Source organism: Euleptes europaea, chromosome 10, assembly GCF_029931775.1.
Source record: "Euleptes europaea isolate rEulEur1 chromosome 10, rEulEur1.hap1, whole genome shotgun sequence".
Taxonomy (NCBI): domain Eukaryota; kingdom Metazoa; phylum Chordata; class Lepidosauria; order Squamata; family Sphaerodactylidae; genus Euleptes; species Euleptes europaea.
Window position 1 is genome coordinate 65,440,490 of NC_079321.1, and position 11,677 is coordinate 65,452,166.

Genomic DNA, 11,677 nt, shown 5'->3' on the forward strand with positions numbered 1-11,677 from the left:
TTGCTGTATACAATATCAGCAGCAATTAATTTTTCAAATATCTTTCACTTAAAATTTAAAAAAGAGTCTTCCTCCAGTTCAATGTCTATGCTGTCAACCCTTCACTCAATGAAGAAACTTTCTTCATTTAACTACGGTAAGTGTCAAATTAGACATGGCAAAGGTGATCTGTGATTAGGATCTCCTGCAGTTTTTTTTTTTAAAGAAGTAAGCCATGGAAGAGAAGGGAGAGGAAATCGGATTGTGGCCACGGCATTGGTAAAGGGGTGTTAACCCTTTTGCCCCATGCTTTTTTGGTGATTTAAATTTCCCCATCCCAGCTATCGGTCCTACAGGGAAATCTAACAGGGTACTGTAAAGTTTCCCCCATGGGTCAAACAGCACCTTTGGGGACAATTTAAAATGAAACAGGAGCAAAAGGGGAAAGAAGTCCCCCCCCCACACACACAGCCCTAATCTGATTCAGGGCTCCACACCACTGCTTTTAATCATTTTTAAAACTGTGGCAGATCCAATCATAGACTTCCTGTGAGCTTGTCTAGTTTGGCCACATGGTTTACAAGGAAAGCCTATAGACAACAAAAATATATGTTGAATATTTCTGTAACAGTTTGTGTGTGTGTAAAGTGCCGTCAAGTCACAGCGGATTCATGGCGACCCCTTTTAGGGGTTTTCATGGCAAGAGACTAACAGAGGTGGCTTGCCAGTGCGTTTCTCTGCATAGCAACCCTGGTATTCCTTGATGGTCTCCCATCCAAATACTAACCAGGGCTGACCCTGCTTAGCTTCTGAGATCTGACAAGATCAGGCTAGCTTGGGCCATCCAGGTCAGGGTGTAAGAGTTTATACTGGTGGTTTTATATGTAGCCTCTGTTCAAGGCCTTGTGTTTTTATCATATCTATTGTGTACACCTAATAAATATAATTATTTTTTAAGAAGTTATAGTTTCTAGCGAAACCTTTGAGGCTCCCTGTATTTTTATGGTTGAGGTCCCCCCCCCCTTTTTTGTTGTTGTCTACAAGGAAAGCCACTATCTCTCACACTCAGTCCTTTCCCCCAATATTGGAACAATAATACTGGCTTGTGTCCACCAGAATATTCCCATGGACAGGGGATCTCCATGAACAGCATTTCAGAGGGCTGCGGAAAGGGGGAGGCGAGAAAGTCACACTGCCAGCAAAAATCATTCCATCTGGGGAAGTGCATTGATTTATCCAAGCCTCTGAGTTTCTTATTGAATTGTGTGAAGGATTCCTGAGTGTATACAAATAGTATTTTAGAAACAATTTGAAGCTTCGTTTGATTTATACTTTTAATTAGTTAGTAAGCTAATGCTATTTAAATGCTTGGTATTTTATTTTCCTATTTATATGAGGCATTCCACAAACAGTGCCAACCCCATGGTACAGTAAGCACAAGAGTGACATTTTAAAATCTAGTGTAAATACTAAGCAAGCATCATCATCATCATTTGACATGCAGACATTCCACATTTGACAACACCTGACAGCTGGTGTGCAAGAGCACTTGACCATAAATGACATGGAGCAGTCAACAATTGACACTTTTTGCCATTCATGCAATGTCATTTTGTAAACTGTAGATGATAGATGATTCCATCTATCAAAGCTTTTTGTGCTACTGGTAAATTCTAAACATCATTTTGAGATTGGATTTTAACATAAAGATCTGACTTTTCATGACAGAAAATCAGATCAGAATTTGGAAACATTTCATTTTAGCATCCCGACAAATGGTCTGCTTTCATTTACAAATCCTGGAAACCAAATGCTGCTTTTAGCTTCACTTGTGGAAATGCTCTTCTGCCAAAATCGAAGCCGCTTTCTAATTTTCCTCCTTGCCATCGAAACATACCTTTACTAATTTCCTAGCCAGAATGCTCCAGTAAAGTAAGGCACTTGTTTTAATTGGTAGATCTGAACTGAAACTCTATGCTTTTGGGTTCTTTTAGAGCACATTGTGGGGAAACTGATCCCTGTGTTTTATGCAGCAAGCCATCTGAAAGGAGGCTAGGAGGATCACTTTATTGAGCTTGTAAACTAACCAGTATTCAGGTTCTAATATTAGAAGCTCCTGCTGAGCATGCAAACTTGTACCTTGGGCTTGTTTCCTAGGTGACCAATGATTGGTTTGGTGGGTGACAGGACTAGCTCAATTTAAGGAATTTGCCCTTTGAACAGATCTTGGTAACTATGATTCATCAAACGCACACACCTACCTCACTACCCTCGTTTCACAAAGCAAAATTTATTTTATGCTATGTGGCAATTAACTGTGTTTGTGTTTGGTGTGTTCCATACAGCTCGCCTGCTTATTTTTCTGGAGTTGTGAACAAGCAACAGCCAATGACTCTGATTTTGTACTCTGTCCTTCTAGGGCATTTTTTTTTCTGAAGAAAATTCCCAGGCTGATACTGTTCAACTTCCAAATGCTCTGTGGAGCACTGAATTGGCCATGTCAATTGTGAATATCAACATGTATAATGTAGGTCAAGATCAATTTGCTCTACACATTTCAAGTTTCGTAACCAGACAATGTCTGAACAAATGAACAATAAAATCTGCATCTTTATGTTTTATTTGCAGAATCTAGGAATTGCTACAACTTCATGGTGATTATAAAAGAGGTACAGTGCACTGGGACGTTTTCCAGGGTAGGAGGAAGACTATAGGTGGTTGGTCTTTTTTTTCTGAACACACATGAAGCTGCCTCATACTGAGTCAGACGGTTGGTCTCTCATGGTCAGTACTATCTACTCTGACTTACAGAAGCTCTCCAGGATCTCAGTTAGATTATAGTTTTCTCATCAGCAGATCCTTTTAATTAGCGAAACCAAGGATTGAATCTGGGACCTTCTGCATGCAAAGAAGAAGCTCTACCACTAAGCTACAGCCTCTCCTTTCCCTGGGGCCTAACGAACTCAGTATATACTATGTTTTAAAAAAGTGTTATCCGGGTTAGATCGCACCTCAGACCTCCCATTTCGGCTTGGAAATGCTTTGGAAGCGCCAGACATCTGTTTTCCCCCAAAACGCCTACACCACGATGTATTTCTTTATGTCGTTTCAAAACCGGCAATCCAAGGGGTGCGTTCAGTTACATACGCTATTCAGTTCTCCTCCCCTCTTTTTGCAACACCCAATGAAAAGCCTTTCTCCTCCCATCCCACCTTCCCCCTCCCCTCCCGTTTGCATCCACCGTTTGCATTATTGTTACTTAATCCCCCCCCCCAATAAGTGCTTGTGGTCTTACAAAGGATCACGGGAACGTTGGAACATTAGACCAACCATTTTTATTTGGGCAGGGTCCCAATCAAACATTTCACTCATATGGAATGTCCTTGAAGTGGATTTTGTAAATGGTTCGTGGGCTTGAGGGGGAAGGAATGCAGAGGGGGGCGAGGGCTGGAAAAGTAGCGAAATTGATGCAAGCGGCAGATGGGGGAGGGAGAAGCAGCAGGAGGAGGAAGGGAGAGAGACTGAGGGATAGAGAGAGTGCCCACACACACACACACACACACACACACACACACACACAAGTCAGGGCTCTCCTGCCAGCACAAAATTTCTCCCCGTCTGTTTCTCCCTTTCTCCCGCTGCCGGTGTTGAGCGTGCCTCCCTGCTATTAAATTTTTTTTTTAATGTGCTCGTCCCAGCGAAAAAATGCAAGATCGTTGGACCAACACCCGAAAAGACAGCAGCTCTGTGATTAGCACTGTGCAAGGAACGGCTCATTTCAGGGTTTTTTTTGGGGGGGGGAAGGCCTGCATAGGTTGTGATTAGGGTTTCCCTGCCGTGCAAATGAGGCAATTCTTAATGGCATACAGCGCTCCTTCAGATCAATGATATTGCGCATGCGTGAAACAAAGAGAGGGGAGGTGGAGAAGCATCAGCGACGTAGACATGATGCAGTGCTTCCCCACACTCCTCCTCTCAACTTTTTGGACTATTACTTTGGAGGTGCAATATGACGATATGACGATAAACCATCTTGGGAGCAGTCTTAGCAGGCATGGTGCGATCGGAAATGAAGAATACCATCCAAAACACACACACCAAGCATGATGATACTATGGTGTAAATTGTTGGTGCGTTAGGCCTCCCTATTAGAAAATCAGTTCAGATTTCATACATTTACAAAATCAAAAATGCAAATGCTGCTGGTCAAATCATTACAATAAATGAGTTATCCTGGTCCCAAAAGTACAGTGCTACTTCTCAGATCATCCTCACTGCCAAACTGTTCATTTTCTCTTACTTTCCCATACTACTACTTGTGATCCACTAACCTAGTTATGGTATGTGTGTATGTATGTGTACACATGCTGTGTAACTGGCTCATCTGGAGCAGAAATCTGGTTCCTCTTCTAATATTTGAATGGGGTAGTCTAGTCCTATTGGTTGGAGTTTTTCCCAGTTACTTCGGTTCTAAGCAAGAACTGTTCAAAGCAGAACCCTCCTACCTTGTAATTAAGTAGTTGTATTGTAATGTTTTGTTCTCAGTAACAGGAAGTTGTTGTAAACCTATCTGCTCTCCTGAGCTCTACCCTAACAGCTGATGCTATCAGGTCTTGAAAGACTAAGTACCCCACTGATGGAGCCTAGAAACCAATATCACATCAACGAAGTGTTACAAGCAACACGTGGCAAGACACAGCAAGATCAGACAAACTTGGTGCTGCAGATCAGGGAAAGGGTTAAACTCATGCAGGGCACAATAGTGTGGTGGATTGGCTGTAAGGCTGATGGGTCATCAGTTGTGCATTCCTGCCATATAACTAAACCTGTTCTGGCTTTAGAAACTTCAAAACTGAAAAGAAACGTCCAACTGCCAGCCACTTACTGTGGACTGACGCTCCCTCCTTCCCAGCCATGGAGATTGAAGAAAAGGAAATGACACCCCTCTCTGAAATCTGCTGCCAGAAGTCGTTGCTTTGCATTACATTGTGTTAAGGCCAACTTGGAACAATATGTAGTATCCTGCTGAGCTGGGAATTTTGCATAAGCGTAGAAAGAGGAGTTTCATTAACAGGTGTTACTTCATTTTATTAATTTCTCTGTTACCATGAGGTCTAGAACTTCTCTTTTTTAAAAAATTACTGCTGAAATACTCAATATTCTGAATATAGAACATTGTGCATATCGATAAACCCGAACCAAAAATAAACCCAAAATTAGCCCTTTCGATAATTTTCAGACTCTTGGTTTCCCCGCACCTTGACCATCTCTTGAAATCAGATTTTTGATGACCATAATAAAGGATTGTTCACAGGATGTCATTTGCCACCAAAATAAATATTTTCTATGCCTTGTTTTTCTTGAATTTAAGCCTTTTCCCTCAGTTTGGAAGCTAATTTGCATGGACATCATGCTTTGCACCCCAGATACGAATGAAGCCCCCAGACTTTGAGGCGCCAGATACGAATGAAGCCCCCAGACTTTGAGGCGCCAGCCTGTCAATCAGCTTTTTCCACCAGTCCTCAGCAACTCTGAACTTCTGAACCTGAAAACCAATTGACAGCTTGGCTTGCAAATGCCTGGGGGATGGGAGCGACCACTTTGCAGGCCTGGTGACTAACCAAGGAGACTTCCTTGCAGCCACGCTGCAAATTTAGGGACTCTACCTCCAAAAATGCCCCTACAGGAGCTTTTGAAAAAAAGAAGTATAATGGGCCTGATTTTTTTTTTTGGTAAACTCAGAAATAAGCCGAATATCAAAATTTACAGGTATGGGTATTCAGCTTATTCTAGGTTTACCCCCCCAAAAATCGGGCCCAATAAATCGAAAATTTACCCACCAAAAATTTTTTTTGCACATCCCTATCTAAATATGACACTAGGTTCCATCCTATATGTGTAGACACAACTCAGATCAGAAACCCAATACTCTGAGATCTGGAAAGGTAAAGTCCTGGGTAAAGATCTAAGCTCCTGTTCTTAGTCTTTATTATTTTAATTAGTTGTATGGTTCTGTCGTACCAAGGAGCCCTACTGTAAAAATAGTAGCCCATGTCACAGTCTTGTTAACATCTACGCATACAGGCCGCTATTGTTATATTGTGATGCAACAGATATTTACGATCAAACAGGAGAACATGACATACTACTTAATTTTCGTATAAAATACTGTAATTTTGCATTGGGAAAAAAGCATATAGCCGATTATCAGTCATAGGTACTTCCATCAGATTCCTTGCTAGATGAAAAGACAGTTATTTTTCTAAAAGAAAAGCACAGCCATGCCCATCAGGAAGAATCCAGGCTGCTTTTATCTTCCCTGCAATTCCTGGTCCTATTTTTAGACCCATTGGCTTGATGCTAGAAAGTGCCTCCCATCTGTCTTTCTCATCAGCCCAAATGCTTTTTGTTGACATTAGCAATCAAATGGTGGTTGCAAAGTGGAAGCCAGGACAGTTGCTCCTGTGACTCTGACCGGCTGAATAATTTGCCAGCTCACCGCCTCAGCTTTCTTTTCTGCTGGCTCGGGGCCTTTATTCACGCTCCCTATGGCAGGGTTTACATGGCACAGAGATGTGGAATATTTGTAAAAGCTCCTGAGGTATTATGAAAATATCAAGTGCCCCTTCACAAATGTGTACATAAGAAACTATTATTTAGCAATTCAACATATGACAGAGACTGCCAGAAAAAGAAGAAAAACCCAACGCATACACAAAAGCAAATTGTTCAGCTGCTCTACAGGGAGAGAGATTTATTTCCTTGTTTAAAATATGTATATCCTTTTTATATTTAAAATGGCTTACAGCAAATACATTTTAAAAAATAATCACAAAACACATTAAAAGTAACATAGAAATGTTGTTATGTAGCAAATACACTGAGGAACTTGGACCAAAGATAAAGGTTCAAATTATTGTTCAACAATATCATTAATCGAGAGATTTTGAGAGTCATTGTCTTCCAGCCTAACTTCCCTTGTTGTGAGGACAAAAATGGGAGAAAGCCATTTTCTTTGCCTAGAGCTTGCCAGAGAAGTGCTGAGATAACAAACATAATTATAATCATCATGATATCTATATATCTAACAGCAATGTGTGGTTCCCATCTGCAGTTATCTAAATCCATGGATGGAGCCACACCCAGACTAAATAGATTTTCCTGCAAACTTGGGGGATTCCCCAGGTTTGCAAAAACTCTGAAATTAAAAAAAACATATGGGGAGGTTAAATCCACCTCCAAAATGCAATTGCATTGTCTGCGCATGTGCTGGGAACTGTGCCAGGTACATGCCACTTTCCAGGGCTGTTTTGGCATTTGAGGGAATACTTAGGGCCAGGCCTGGCAGCAACCACTGGGTGACTTGATACCACCCTTCTTGCATGTCTTACCTAAACCTAGCTGCTTGCTATTGTCCAACGCAATCAACGACAGTATAAATAACCCAATGTGAACCTAAATAGACCCTCAGATACAATTTATAACAATTTCTTTGAACAGTACAAAATACGTAGTACCACATTTACACCTCATATAAAATCAAAAGGCTCGTAAGTAGACAGATTATACTGTTATACGTATTTCCAGAGAGAGTGTAGATAAGCATCACAATTTGCAACTCAACGTGTTCTTTATCTGCGTAAGTCAAGTCGTTGGCAGGTAGAGTTACAACTGGTGAAGTAGAGATGAAGTAATTGCAGATAACAGTGCCGTTATCAGACGTTTATGCAGACAGCTCATATTCAGACTTACCTATTGTCAATTAGAAACAAAATAGAAGCAAGGAGGAATGATGGTCCGGAACAAATCAACCGTTTCGTCACTGACAACATCAGCCAAAACTGTTCAGTCACGGAAACTGTGGCATAGCATAGGGTTTCCAGGTGCCCCCTCGCCACTGGTGGGAGCTTTGTTATGGTGAGGCTATGGGAGGTGATCAGCACATGTGCAGCACACACACCACAATTACGTCACTTCTGGGGACGCTCTTGAACGTTTCTCAAAAAACTTTATGTAAACCCAGAAGTGATGGGGATGCTCTAGCATATTCCTCCAAAATCTCTATGGTTTCCATAGAGGTTTTTTTTTTTAGAAATGTGCTAGTGTGTCCCCGTCGCTTCTGGGATAATCCCAGAAACAATGTTATCGCAGCATGCACCCCTCCTGTGTACGCAGATTGCCCCACCTTCAGCAGGCCTGCTTTTGCCCAACAACCAGCTGAGGGGCGGCAAGCAGGCCCATTAATTGGTGAGCAATTGTCCGCTATTACCAGGCATCTGGAAACCCTAGCATAGCAGTTATAGCTTCAGAATAAGGCTTGGAAAACCAATCTGCCACAAAAGCTTTCAGCCTAACCTACCCCACAGGGTTGTTGTGAGGATAAAAAGGAGGAGGGGAGAATTATGTAAGCTGCTTTGGTCCCCACTGTGGAGAAAGGAGGAGTATGAAGTAAATAAATAATAAATATAGCTGAAGATGGGAGGCAGATAAAAGGTAAGTTGGTGAATGGTTGAGAAGTAGAGAATGAGTCAGGGAAAGGGGAGAGGATATGGGGATTGCCAGGAGGAGGGAAAGGGGAAATAATGAAATAATGTAGGGAGGGGATACAGGGGAAAGTGAAGTGCCACCCAAAAGTCTGTGAGGGCTCCCTACCGTGGAATAATGAAATAATAACCTGGCACTGTGCCACTGGGCCATAGTTTTCCTAGGTAGAGGCTCCCAGGGGGGAGATGAAGCCAGGGAGGCAGATAAAGGTAGGTTGGCTGTTAGGTGGGAAAGAGAGAAGGAATCAGGAAAAGGGGAGCGGCTATGGGGGCTTTCAGGGGAGGGAAAGAGGAAATAGTGAGGGAGACGGAATTGAGATGCTTCAAGTCCTTGTGGGTTCCCACTTGTTCATAATAATATGCTTCTCTTATAAATTATGGTCATACTCTGCCTAAATAAATGCTTCTAAAATACTGAAGTGCACAGCTGGCTCAAGGTATTTTGTCACCCTAGGTCAGTGGTCGGCAAACCGTGGCTCGCGAGCCGCATGCGGCTCTTTGGCCCCTTGAGTGCAGCTCTGCCCGGTTGGTCGGGAGACGTGGCACAGGCGGGCCGCGGGGTATGCAGCGCAGGGGAGGCACGCGCGACTCATGCCTCTGTTCCTTAAAGATAAAACTACAAGCCCCATGATGCGTCTGTATCCTCCCTGGTGGTTCCCTCTCTCCCCGCCTCTTATCCTCTTGGCCAGCGAGGATCCTCCCTTGACCCCGCCCTCCACCCTCTACCCGGAAGCCCCAAAATCACTGGGAGGACGATGCCTCTGCACCCGCCCCGCCTCGCGCTGCTGGGTGTGGGCACGGTCATGCCGGCTCCGGGCTCGCCCGCCGGTCAGCTGTTGAGTGGGGACGATGCCTCAGTGCCCTCCCCGCCTCGCGCTGCCGGGCTGGGGGCGCAGTCATGCCAGCTCCGGGCTCACCCGCCAGTCAGCTGTTGGGCGGGGCGGACTTCCTCTGCCCGCGCCTCCCGTGAGTCGGCTGCGAGGCCCGGCGCCACTCCGTGTGCTGCGGGGGTGTCAGCATGCGTCCTCCGTCCTCCGTCCTCCTCGTCGCCGGGGCCCTGGAAGAGAAGAGGTACACATGGGGGATGCAGTTGCGTGCCGTCGGGTAGGTGGAGAGTGGGAGGGAAGGTCCAGGGAGTGGGGTTGGACCCCCATCCCAGGACAAAGAGGAAAGGAGAACCTCCCTGGACAGGCGGCGAGCGAGAGTGACTGGCTGGAAGGAGGAGGAGTTTCCGCCCCTTCCCAAAAAGAGGTTATGGGCGGGGAAGGGTTAGGCTTCTCCCTGGCTCTCAAAAGAAATTTCAATCATTGTGCTGTTGATATTTGGCTCTGTTGACTAATGAGTTTGCCGACCACTGCCCTAGGTAAAACAAAATTATTCCACCTACCTCACCATATTCTGGACAATGTAATGTCTGTTTATCAAGCAGAACAAACCTGCCAGCAAGATAGTTCCAGAAGGTGATGGTAGAAGACTCCTGTGAAGCTTCATGGCATTTATACTTCAGAGTCTTGCAAAATTCCATCTTCCGTGCCATTTAATATCTACGTGAAACCACTGAGAGACATTATTCAGGGATTTGGAACAAGGTCACATCAATATGCTCATGATACACAATACTCTTACTTTTCATTAAATTCAAGTGAGTTGTAGACATTCTCAAGAAGAGAGTCTGTAATAAACTTCATGTGAGCCACTATACTCAAGCTCAGTTCAGACCAAGGTAACGTTGGTTGATGGTGTAGCTGACTGAGGTTTGATGATTCAGCCTGTAGTAGAAATTTCACTCCCACAAAGGGACCAAGTATGCTATTTGAACATGTTTTTAGATATGCCCTTTCAAATAGAAATCCACATATTTTCTATGACATGATTTTTGTTATATCCTTTATGAAGTGCTGCCTATGACGACAGTTTGGAAACAACAATTGTTTCAGAGCACAACTGCAAGGCTGTTCATTTAGAAGGGAATATACCTTGTTGGGAGAGCCAGCGTGGTGTAGTGGTTAAGGTATTAGACAAGGATCTGGGAAACCCAGGTTCGAATCCCCGCTCTGCCATGGAAACTTGCTGGGGGATCTTGGGCCAGTCACACACTCTCAGCCTTGACCCTGCCTAGTATTTGGATGGGAGACCTCCAAGAACTACCAGGGTCCTGACGCAGAGGCAGGCAATGGCAAACCACCTCTGTCTGAATATCTCTTGCCTTGAAAAACCCTATGGGGTCAGCTGCAGCTTAATGGCACTTATACACACACACACACACACACACACACACACCTTGTTGGTAATTAAAGTGCTTCACAAGCTACCAATTTGTTTCCAGACATAGTTAAAATACTGGTACCATTAAAGCCCTAAATAGTCTGAGATTAGAGTATCTGAAGGTCTCCCAGCTCCCATATGAACCTGCTTGGTTAAGAAATTCCTCAGAAACCTGCTCTGTGAGGCCCCATCTTCAGAGGTAAGGCAGGTGGCTACCAGAGGCAGGGCTTCTTTGTCGCAATGCCTCATCTGTGGACTGTCTCTCCCCATACCCATTTGCCCTGGTACCTTTGTTGCCAAGTTTTAGGTGCCAAGTGAAAACTTTCTCATTTTACCTGGCTTTTGCCTGTATGTAACAGCGGTTTTTTGTTTGTTTGTTTGTTTTTGCTTCATTCTGCCAATGATTCTGGTAGCTTTATTTGTGTGCTTGTTTTTTTTTAATCCTGGTTTTAACTATTTTGCTGTTTGTACTCCATTTTCAAAAATGATTGTAAATGCCAGGAGAACTTTATGTGCTGGTATGCAGGCTATAAAAAATAAATATTGTGGCACCAGCCCTGGTCAGATAGGCCAAAACCTGGAGAACTAAGAGAAGTCTGTTTTTCAAGAGACAAAAAGAGCAAGAAAAGGAAGGGATCATGGTTAGCTGTTGTCCTGGTGGTGACTATGCATACACACATATGTGTGTGAATGTAAGTGTATGTGTGTGTGTGTGTGTGTGTTTAAAATACTGTTCTAGCCTAGACCAGCTACCGATGGATATTATGGAAAATGTAAATGGTTACATACTAGTCACTCTTCTATGTAGCTTTCTTTCTTTTTTCCCCTGAGAATTTTTCACTTTGCGGCTGGTGACTTAGCTCACAAACGGGTTCATCTGCTTGATGTTT